This window comes from Cebidichthys violaceus, unplaced genomic scaffold (genome assembly GCF_023349555.1).
Source record: "Cebidichthys violaceus isolate CVI_PGR_0920_01 unplaced genomic scaffold, fCebVio1.0.p SCAF_17, whole genome shotgun sequence".
Lineage (NCBI taxonomy): Eukaryota > Metazoa > Chordata > Actinopteri > Perciformes > Stichaeidae > Cebidichthys > Cebidichthys violaceus.
Genome location: NW_027176340.1, coordinates 9,778,215 through 9,790,174, shown reverse-complemented (window position 1 = coordinate 9,790,174; position 11,960 = coordinate 9,778,215).

The following is an 11,960-nucleotide window of genomic DNA, read 5'->3' as shown; positions in this document are numbered from 1 at the left end:
ATTTCACCGACAGGATAAAGCACCTGTCTCCTGACTCAGGCTTGTCTCGTCAACCCAGGAGATGGGAGCAGAGTTATGCAAGTGGAGGAAAGACGGGCTTACTGTACAAGTTTACAGTGATGAGGTCAGAGCGGATTCACAGATGTCAGAGAGCGTAACGGTTACCCCGGCAACATGAAGGGGGGGTGCGGTGGCAGCGGCTAAACAGTAGATAATCAGAAACATTGGGGGAAAGCCCCTGTTGGGAATGATGAGCAGACTTCTTTTGGGAAAGCAGCGAGATGGTTAGATGAAGCTATATGCACAGGCACTGAGAGACGCTTACATTTGCTTTGTTGTCAGCGGTATGACTGGAATGTCTCGTGCTCAGTAGATTTCTGAAAACTGTGGTTTTAGGAGGCTCTCTAGTTAAGCAACTGCCCAATCTCAGTTCCAACCCCCCGGGGGCATGTAATTATGTAAATCATTGTTCGTGGAGTAACCACAGAAGTGGAACCAAAGAATCACAGAAACAATGTCAACAACGCAGCGTTCATTCCTCTCGCAAAGAAAGTAGCTCAGAGTGAACCAAGTCAAATCCAAGTGTCCAAGTGATCCAGTGGCAGGTAGACATCTGGGCGCACACACACACACACACACACACACACACACACACACACACACACACACACACACACACACACACACACACACACACACACACACACACACACACACACACACACACACACACACACACACACACGCGCGATCCTCATTCACTTGGGATAGTGTTTTTCATCCGCTCCTAATAGGAGAAAGGCTGCTTTTCCACTCCGCTCCTTGAACTTGTTCCAGCCTCTGTGCTTTAACACTGCATTTACTCGCTGTCCATTCAAATACACACCTCTGCATGTTACAGCCAAACAGGGTGCTTCATCAAACAACCAGAAGGTGCCGGTTTGTGACCTGATCTAGAAATTAAGACACATGAAGGGAATTCAAAGCCTGAGCATCAGATGTCGAACACATACTTTAAAAACTCTCGCGTTTCTAAAAGCAGACACAAATTCTTTGGGACAAAAGTGCACTCCAGTTCAGCGTCTTAATGGCCGATGATGGTTGTTTTTCACTACCACCCCCTGGATGTGTGTGTGTGAAAGTAATTACTCTGGTAGAATTTTTTTTTTTTTTTAAAAGATATAGTACGTCTCGTGTTCTTTCTGGACAAAATCAATGTTGAGCCTCTGAGCCGTCGACGCCCAGATCTGCCTCACTCAACTGCAACAAGATCCCCCCCAACAGTCTACCTGCACACACTCAAACCAGACGGGCTCATTCAAGGTAATGCACAGGGCAGTGAAACGGGCAAATTGTGAGCGTGTATGAGGAGGGGGAAGAGGAAAAAAAAAGGGGGGGGGGGGGGGGGGGGGGGGGGGTGATATAATGCTCCCAATTGAAAGCAGATGTTATGTTTCCTGATTGTGGTCCCCAGAAACGGGCGTCATGCTCTCGATAAGGGGCTGCAGCGGCCTCGGGGCCGGGCTGGGTGAACGCTGCAGCTGGGCAGCGTTGGGTGAAGTCAGTGCTGATTGAAACCATGAGATCCAGTTGCTTTTTTCTGCCAAGAGAGAAGAATGGGCCGGCTTCTGCTATTAATCGCTGTGACAGGAGCGACAGGGGAGGGGAGGGGGAGGGGCGCAGTGAGGGGGGGGGGGGGGGGGGGGGGGGGGGGGGGGCATGATAGCGGGGTCAGCAGTCTGTTGTTTCAAAGCGGGTAGAGTTGCAGAGCATGTTTAACCCTAAGGGACTGAGCTCCGATGTCACATTCCTCAGCACGCTCTTAACTCTCAAATTCAGATGGTTTAAAGATATGACCTGAGATATTAAGTCATGAAAACAATCCTTATTAGGAAAACATGCAATTATTAATGCTTTCATTAACTGTCTAGAAAAGCCAGAAGGAGGTAACCGCATATGGAGCTAAACTACAGAAGGAAAAAAATAACATTGCACAAGTTCTGGAGCTTCTGCAACTGAAAGAAGGTGAACCTGCCCTCTCTTATAGTGCATTTTGATAACATTAAGAAAATTATAGTTCAAATCGTAGTATAATTATGGGAGGCCCGGATTTTAAAAAGATATTTAAGAATGATTACACTCATCGTTTTGTCTCAGCTCTACTTTGAAAATCCATGTTGAGATGTGTGCGGGCGGGAGGGGTGCGGGCGGAGAGGGCGTGTGCTCTTGGATCAAATTTCTATCTAATGGAGGCCAGAGTGATGTCAGACAATCTCTAAATGGGTAATTTGACTGTACAATTTTGATCCAGGGGCAGCAGTGGAAAGGAAAATTACACTTGATAGCAGTTCAATTAGGCATTTTTGCAATTTTTGTACGATAATACATTGCTCAGAAATGCTGAAATAATAGCATGTAATGTGTTGGACTGCATAGAGAGCAGAAAATCATGTTAAAAGAACACCCACACTTCAATTACCATTTATTTCAAAATCCGATTTGAATACTACCCTGGAAACACAATGGTTTTCTAATTGAGTCACATCAACCACCATTGAAGTCCCAGAGTCTAAACACTGTGCTGCTTTCTCCCCACTCAATCAATACTGTACTAGAAATGTATACATACAGCATCTTCCAGACAGATACATAGGGAACATTTGCAGGATATGTAACCCAGAGAGAAAGAGGAGGCTATATGTCTTGAGAATGTTTATAGAAGCTGGCTTGACTGGACAGACTCCCACGCACTCAGCCAAAACAGTTAGGACATCTACATTCAGCTTTGAAAGCAGAACACTGGTCTCGGCACTTGTCAAAGCTGCAGACTTAAATTGTGGATCGAAAGATCCGAGATGAATTATATGGCTTCATTCAGAGTTGGATTGTGTCGATTCCCAGTGAAAAGGCTTTGTCATGTGATCACCACCACACGCTACACGGGGCAGCAAAGGTGCTAGTGGAACCTCGGTCATTGTGATTTTGACACGGTGGTCCACTGTCGTGTGCAGACCATTATCACCTCACTGTGCCCATTACACAGCGCTGGATTTTCCCCCAACAGAAGCAGGGAGAGGCCGAGGGGCCCCTGGGGGTATAAGGCCAAATCTTTTGGGGGTCTGTCCCTTGTGAACATGTAGCTCAGGAGTTCTCTCGACACCAGGCTGGGACTGGAGGCCAAAGCCGTGGGAGGGTCTACCAATTCAAAACATCCAACAGCTGGTTCATGTTTAACATTCAAAGGCGGCGTCTTTTTAGTGCAATTAATTTGCACGTCGATGTGTTTTTTTCAAACAGTATTTGTCATGAATACTTTTATACAGACAGTTCTTGTTAAGCTGCGAAAAAGCGGCATTATTACTTTCCAGAACGAGGGTCATTTTGCTGAGCTGAATAAAGTCGCCAACCAATCATGGTGTGCGTAAGGGGTTGAGTTGCGCTATATTTATGAAACAACAACATGAATACTCCGTAGTCCAAACAAGAAACTTTATTACTCCTGGCAACCTTGACAAAGGCAGCCCTGAACATATAACATTTGAAGGTGAGTGTATTGTATTTTCGTGTCCATTATTCATCACGCCCCTGGTTTGTAATGGCCTTAAGACACACAATAAAGTGTGCACAGTGAAAGATGTACAGCACTTGGAGATGTACAGGTGCATTGGCTGCATTTAGAAGTGAGCGTGCAAAGTTGCACAACATTTTAAAGTTGAATCAATGAAACTTAACGTGAAAACTCTTCCCATTAGAGGAAGTAGAACAGATCCGGGCAGTGAAGTAATGTACTCGTAGAGTTTTAATGCTCAAAGTCATTATTATGAGGCATAAATGCAAAGTTATGCAAAGAAGGAGACGTGTGCATTCATGTGGAACTTGTGTTTAGACATTACATACACCGCAAAGCAAGCTTACGGGACTGAAAGCAAAGCTTCCTAGGGCCCCGGTAGAGAAATGAGCTGTTGCCATATGGCTCTTGGCATGTTGCTTTACATTACACTATACGGTGTGGGAGGGGCGCAGGCTGGGGCCTATGTCTCACCTCGATAGATGCCTGAGATTAGCTGTGCGTGACTAGGAGAGGGCGAGCAGACAGCGAGAGTTGGGAGGGAGGAGGGCGTTGAGCTGAAGGCTTGTCTCTTCTTCCAAAGCCGGCCACATTCCTCCATCCCGAGTCCCAAGAGATGTTTGGGGGGGGGGGCATTTTTTAAGACCGCAGCCGTCACTCAGGGCAATCTGGTGGGAAAATCTTCAAGAGCGCAATGAAGTCAGAACCCCGGCCGTACAACACATGGAGTCAGGGCTGATTAGGTCTGTCGTGTTTGTGCAATGATAGCGAGACACACGCCTGATGACTGATATCGTGGCTGCAATTATGACACACACAAAAAGGAATGAGTCTGTGTGAGCATGTGTGGTGATGCGAGGCAAAGGGGTTGTGAGCGTCTCTTATGTACAGTGGGTAATAGTGGAATGGTGTAGAAAAAAAATCAGCGAATAATCACCTTAAGCTTCGGCTCCTTTTGAGCGCGTGAGTGGAGGGTGGAGGGCGGTGGTGGGTTCAGAGGTCACGCCGTCAGGAAGTGTGCCGACCTCACACAGGGAGCAGCAAACGGGGGGGGGGGGGGGGCAAACAGGTAAAGGTTACAATTTCACAAGAAAGCTGCTATAGTTGCAGTTCCTCTCATCTTCATACACAATAAATGAACATTAGCAAAACAGAAAGATTTCCTGGTTGCTTAACGAGCCTTGGAAAAAAAAAAATTAACGCTTTTTAGTTCTACAATGAAAAGCAAACAATAAAAAGGCGGCCACTCAGATCCTGCGGTTTCTGTTGGTCATAAGTGGCAAATTACATGCAGAGGTTTCATTCCAGCTGGGCTCTGGGCTGTCAGGGACCTTTGTTTGTGTGTGGTGAGTGGTCAGAGAGCTGGACATAGTTTACTGGCAGCAGTGCATACAAAAATAAATTAAAAAACAGGCCATGCGTTATTGCGTCTGAAGACAAACAAACATGTTTTGCTTTATGAAAATGTTTTACAAAGTGTGCTTGAGGTGCCGTGGTTTAAAAGCCTCAAAACAGGGCAATCAATGAAAGTTGCATTGTGGGTTTTTTTCATTTTAAAAAGGAAAAGCAAATTGATTTTCAGCCACTCACCACAATACCTCCCCAATATCCCATCAGAACCTGCCAGAAACCACAAACTGTAAGTGAAAAACTAAACATACCCATCAGCAATGCAGCATCAATCTTTAGACTTTTTATTTAGTTTTACAACAACTCTGACAGTTTCCCCTCCAGAACTGCTACAAATCACCTGACGACAGAAAGTGATCACAGAGCAGTACCAACACATTTCAGACCCTGTGCTCTCACACTCCTGTGTGTCACGGTTGTATGAGGAAAACCTGATTTATGCCCGGCAATCCCACGCATTTGGAACCTCATCCTTTTCCGGCAAAATAAACAGTCAGACCACACAGAGGCGGTTGAGGGATGGCAGCTGTAGGCTGCAGGCTGTGGATAGACAGTCTTAACAAGGTTAGGGAGCCCTTGACCTGTCGCTGGTCCACACCCACGCTAACGCTCCTGATGGTAAACTAGAGACAGGAAGGACAGGGAGACAAGGCAGCATTCTGGCTCCATAGTGAAACTTGAGCATGCCTACGAGGGAGAAAGCTTTTTTGCCCTTTATTGTAGGTTTGCCACGGGGAAGGGAGAGCGCAAAACTGCTTGGAGGTCAGTGACCTCCCGCGTGTTTCCTCATCTATTTAAACCAGTTACAAAGTGTTGACTTATTTCCCCTGCACTGACACAGTATGACAGACAGCTGCAATGGACAGTTGCTAGAGCACTAAGCACGCCAAAAGACCTCCTTGGAGACTACTGTCCCACCTGCTAGCTCAGCACACCCGGCGTACACTCTGTACTTGTGGCACCTGTCTGTCACAATGATTTATCTCAGGAAGTCAGTGGCCACGTGTCGCACTGCCACCACCGTGTGAATATATAGGTGACAGATGTGTGAAAACCACAACAGTGGTGACTACAGACGGCCCTGAGGAGACGACAGGGTGCAGCAGAGGTGACAAACAACTCAAGTTGTACAATAAAGGCAAAAGGAGGAGAATAAAGGAGTAAAGCATGTTTTGTTATGCTGTAAAATGGGTAGAAATACAGCTAATGTAAACAAAAAGCAAATAAATTAAAAAACACACACATTAGAACTTTCTTCCACATGTCAAACCATTGAATTCACTGTTTGAGTATACCTGCAATTTACAGAATATGGTACAATTTTTTACAGTGTTCACTTATTATCTAACATATTTTACAACATATTTTAGAGGCACTATATGAGGAACTTTCATTTTGTGTCAATTTTGGCGGTCCCTGTGGGCTAAAGCGGTATTGCTTCCGAGCACCAGAGGCCCTTCAGAAAACCCCTCATTTTACTGCAGACGGTTCTGGTTCTGGTTCTGTTTCTCCCTTCCCTCGAGCAGGCCCGGCAATAGCGTGGTGTCGATGTTGGCTGCTAGCGGGAACCGGAGGAGCAACAAACCGGATCTGGGTCTGTCTGCGGTGGACTGGTCTCTGCTGGAGGCCCCGCTAGAATCTGAGCTAAGAGGAGTTTCTGGTGAACCTGCGTTCCGCAAATCATGTCTGATTTCACAGGGAATCAGACCCGATGACAGCCATTAAGAATATATATAAATAGCCAATCTTCTCGCTGATAAGTCTTGTTTACATATATCGGTCATATCAAGGAATCACTATTAAATTGATACCGTTTCATAACCAGTTAAACGTTCCTTGTAGTAACTTTAAGTTAATGCTTTACAGTCACATACAGTATATACAGTATATGCAAAGTGGAAACAAAGCCATCATTTAAATTCAATCTTAAAATAAACAAAGTACGAGTGGCAGTAGGATCTAGTTCAACAGGCGGCAGCAAACGTGAAATCAGTCACAAACTCATCCTGGCAACCCGTGAGGAATCACACAGCGAGAGAGTGAGATGTAATGACATCTGCAGAGGTAAGGCATTATGGGAATGTTTTGAGAGTGAAGTAATGCTGTTGTTGTTAGACAGAGAGAGGGAAATCTGGGCAAAAGGAATGCATGCTGGGTATTCTGGTTTGATTCCTGAAACCTACCCTTGTAATTTGACCATGATCAAATCAGAGCAGTGAAAGGCTCAGCTCATTAGCTTGGTGACTGCAGGGTGTGGCAGCATTTTTGACTAATTTGCTCAGAGAATAAAGAACGTGCCCTGAAAGTTATCCAGGTTAATACAACTTTGCGGGTGAAATAACAAGACTTTGATTTAGTGCCGCAATTTATCAAGGACTCTGACCCCAAAGTCGCACGGATCCCTGAAAATGGAAAACGGTATAATGGCCTATTACATAATTAAAATTTTTTGGAAAAAGTGATGTTTTTAATGGGATCATTACCTGGCACCTTGCAGCAGCACATTTAATCAGAGCATTCAACGGTTTAACAGGGTAGATGGAAAATCATTCTGCTCACGTTGATATATTCCAGCGACTTACTGTATTTTGTATATCCCATTCTCTCCTAATCTAAAGTGAGTCACTGTGACCACGGGAAGATTGCATTTCAAAGCAAATGGCTTGATGATCCATGGGTCTGAGCACATCAGTTATCTGCTGCAATAAGACCTTCTGACTAATCTCCCATCACCGTAGAGCCTCTAGGGACACAAAGAGGTCTCACACACGGCATGAGCTCATACATTACGGATAATTGACGTTGCAATAGCACACCGGTGAGCACTACCAACCATGTGACCCATGAGCTGCTACCTCACATTACAACTTCATCAAATCATGGCAGCAGAACTGCACTGCATTGATGTGGGATAATACCTCAGATTCTTCTGAGTAGCTGGACTCCAGTAGCTGGAATTAAAAACAGGAAAACAGAGCTCTAAAACAGCAGCGAGCGAGCGCTGGTACACAGCACATCTTTATGATAAGGAACATGTTTAAGTGTTTGGCACACGTGCATTGCATAGTTAACAGCATGTTTGCTGAGAAGCTCATCCCAGAGGGAGTGAGCAGGAGATCAGAGCTTTTGACGTTGCACTGAGGGTCGGTTTATTTGCTCAGGCTGAGGTGAAGCGTCAGTGTGGAGATGTTTTTACTGCGCAGCACATCCACAAATTGACAACCTGACGAAGCTGATAAAAGGGAGTAAAGAGTCATTATCGCTTTCTAACCGAATCCTTGGACCAGTCCCTCAAAATTATTGAGAAAAATCTATTTACAAATGTTCCTGTCACTGAATTGACAAGATGCTACTGCATCAACAATTAGACTATATCACTGTGTTTTTCAAACAAAGTGACATGAGGCCTTATTCTGATTTTACAGCAGGAGTCACGGCGCAGGATGTTGTCACGATGCAGGAAGTTGTCACGACGCAGGAAGTTGTCACAGCGACGGTGCCAACTGAGAAAGCGGAGGCGCTGGAGCCATACGTACGAGGAGACATGATTCCCATGGCAACCGAAGCTCCTGGTAAGAAACTCTGACTCACACTACCGTTCATTTCTAGAAATAGTTTTGTAAACTTACTCTATAGCACCCACTTATGCTCAGATCCGAGGGAAACCAATAATTCAATGTAAATATCAACTTGTTGTGACTGAGTTAACTTTACATAATTAATTAAAACCTCAGAGCCTTCCTCTGTAGACGCCCAACCGTGTGTCCCTCCCAATAAACACAGTGTATGCTTTCGTAACACCATCAAATTTAATAAATGTTCATTTTAAAGATATTATACTGTAAAGACAAAAGAGAAAACAGACCAGAGCAACAGCCACTTGATCAAAAAAGAGACATTCTTCATATAAGCTTCTGTGTATAAGCCTGATCCATTCAATCACATGAACATGTGGTCCAGAATATAGTGGTTTGATTTTATTTTGAACATGCAACAAATAATAAGACAATACAAGAATAACTAATGAGATGAAGAGTAAAAATATACAGCAAATTCTAAAGTGAATTAATAAATATAACATGTTTTCGAAAAGGAGTAGGCAGAAGAACACTTATAAGGTCCTCCTTCTTTCTATAACTTATATATGTTTATACATATATATATATATATATATATATACACACACATATATATATATATATACATACACATATGTGTATGTATGTATGTATGTATATATATATATATTACAGTCCAGAGAGACAATATATCAACATTTTAAGTGTAATTAAGGCCCTGGGTTGCGTGTTTTTTTGGTGCTTATCAACTTATTAAAGCTAAATCACTTTTCAGAATCAACCTCTGACCTCCCGTGTGTCTGAAAAGCCTGTGTGCACCATTTTAATATCTAACAAATTGACAATTTAAGTTGAATTGCGTTTGCAGAGCCAGAGGATCCACAAATCTTGGCTTTCCCCACCATGGGCTCTCCGACTGAAGCGACCGAACGGACCACAGCAGCAGCATCATCAACGGCTACAGAAGAGGCGGCTGGCGAGGGGACGGGGGTCACAGTCGAGGTTCACGCTAGCACAGTGAAAACCATGGCGGCAGAGACCCCAGCACCTCAGCCTGCTAGAGGAGACGGCCCCAACAACATCCCACGGGTGAGATGAGACCCAGTATGAGGTTTCTGGGGTCACAAAAGGATGACTGCCGCTTTAAAGTCAGTTATGGTTTAATAGAGAGCACAGAATAACAAATACAAGAACTATGCTAGCATTTATACTTGATATCATTCATTACTACTTTGGCATGTTGGGGCACCTTTTTTATGCATCAAATTCTCAAATCTTTCAAATGATGCATGACGCTATTTGCAATTTTTTTTTCTCTAAGCAGAGAAGGAAGAGTGGTTGTAGTTTTTGCATAAGAAAATAATGTAATATTTTCATAAGTGTTCCTCTGCGGGCCACATCTGGTTTGGTCAGCTAAAACGGGATACAATTTTGTACCATGTGAATGATATCAGTCCCCATAGCCAATTGATTATTGAGTTTCTTTTGTAATGTATTTTTGTTATACATGCCGTGCTTAAGGTACACATTTGGAAGCAAAACAGAACATAAAATAATATGCTCATAATAGAGAGAGTAAAGTGGAGGCATTCAGTTGCGAGTGTCCACCATACAGTGTACGGTCACATGTTAAAGGCGTTGGCCACGATGACATACAGCAGTCATGAGCGAAACGGTGAGACGGGAATGTCGTGAGATAACGAAGGAGTTTCTGCTTCTCTCTGCAGCTGGTGACACAGGATGATGTCGTCTGTGTCAGCAAAGAGGCCGTCCAGGACAAAAACGCAGTCAATCTAAAACTCAAGGCCTCCTCCAACTGTGTAAGTTCAGAAAAAACACCTCCGTGAGCCTGTTTGTGTAGCTACCTGTACGCACTCTATAGAGTATAAGTCTCTTTGTGTAGCTACCTGTATGCGTTTGTGTGGCAGAACAGAAAGAAAAAAGAGAAAGTGTTTATGCTTAAAGACGACATTTCGGTGCTATTGACGATAGCAGAGAGAGCAGGAAACAGATGCCCTGTGAACCTGCAGGGGTGCAAAATATTCACGCACAAAACCTTAACACGCAAAGAGAGGAAAATGGTCTTGAGCTTGGTTTTGGATGCCAGTCCCAGTTGGCTTTCAGCTTGCTAAACATAAGCTCAGCAGGACGTGCTTCCTTATTTAGGAGGCAGCGACTGTTGCATCGCCAATGCCCATAAATCAGTGAAGCTAGGGGGGAAAACTGTGTCCATCCCTCTTTTTTTTTTTTAAACATCTTCATCTCATGTGAGAAAGAAAGTCCAAGAGATTTCTGTTGCATGCAAAACCGGGGCACGGGTTGAGCTGTGAGGGCAGAGGGAGGGGAGCACCGTGGGTGGGCTCACCGCTGCTGCAGAGTGTGTGATGTATGGAGGCCTAAAGGCGCAGCGTGGGCGTGTTTGTGTTTTAGAAACACAGAATCTTCAGAGTCTCAGGATAACAGCTTTGAGGCAATCACAGCGCCTGTTTAGAGGTCTCTCACACAGCCAGAGCAGTAAATGCATTATTTAACATTTAAACAATGCATAAACAGCTGTAAGCAGCAAAATATACAACAGAGGGGTCCTTGTGTGCTCAGACAAAGAAATCAACCATATTCTAGCCATTTGATAGCAATTTTGGGCTTGTTTTGCTTCATGGTAGCTTATTTTGGCTTGCTCTAACACAATATTTAGCCTTTAGGAGTAAACGGATCTAAAGGGAGCTCTGTTTCAAAGCTTGTTGCAATAACATTTTTGAAATAGATACATTTTTTTTTTTTAGAAATCTAAAAAGACATTTTTTTTTAGGTTAAGTTTAGTAATGGCATTTGGTGTTCCAGATGTGAGATACTGTATGAAGAGATGCTGCAGTTATAATCTCACATTCAGTGCCATAGCGGAGAAAAGACCAAATGTCATAATGTAGAAAAAAGGTAACAAAGTTCTTTTATTTGTAATTTTACAACACAGTGTTGCACAATGAAATAAGTTGTAGCACCTAATAAAAACACAATACATACACTTATTCATAAACAAATCCTACATATATGCTCAGAGAGAGACTTGGTTTATTGGGGAACGAGGATGTAAAACCAGCATATCAGAAAGCTCCATGTCATGTATTTATGGTGGAGTCAGTTCTGGTGGTACGTCAGCATATATAAGTCTGTATCACTTTGTAATGTTTCCAGTCCGGGCGCTTTCTATTGCTCGTCCGTAATAGTTAACGAGAACTTGGCACAGGAATTGTTTCTTCTCAGGTTTCCTTGAGAAATACAAACGTTTTCTGAGCTTTATTTCCACATCAAACAGAGAGCTTCTTAAGACAAAGATTTCCAGATAAAGGTCACCATGTCCTGCCCACAGCTACATGCATCTAGCCATCTGTGCACTCAAGAAATGG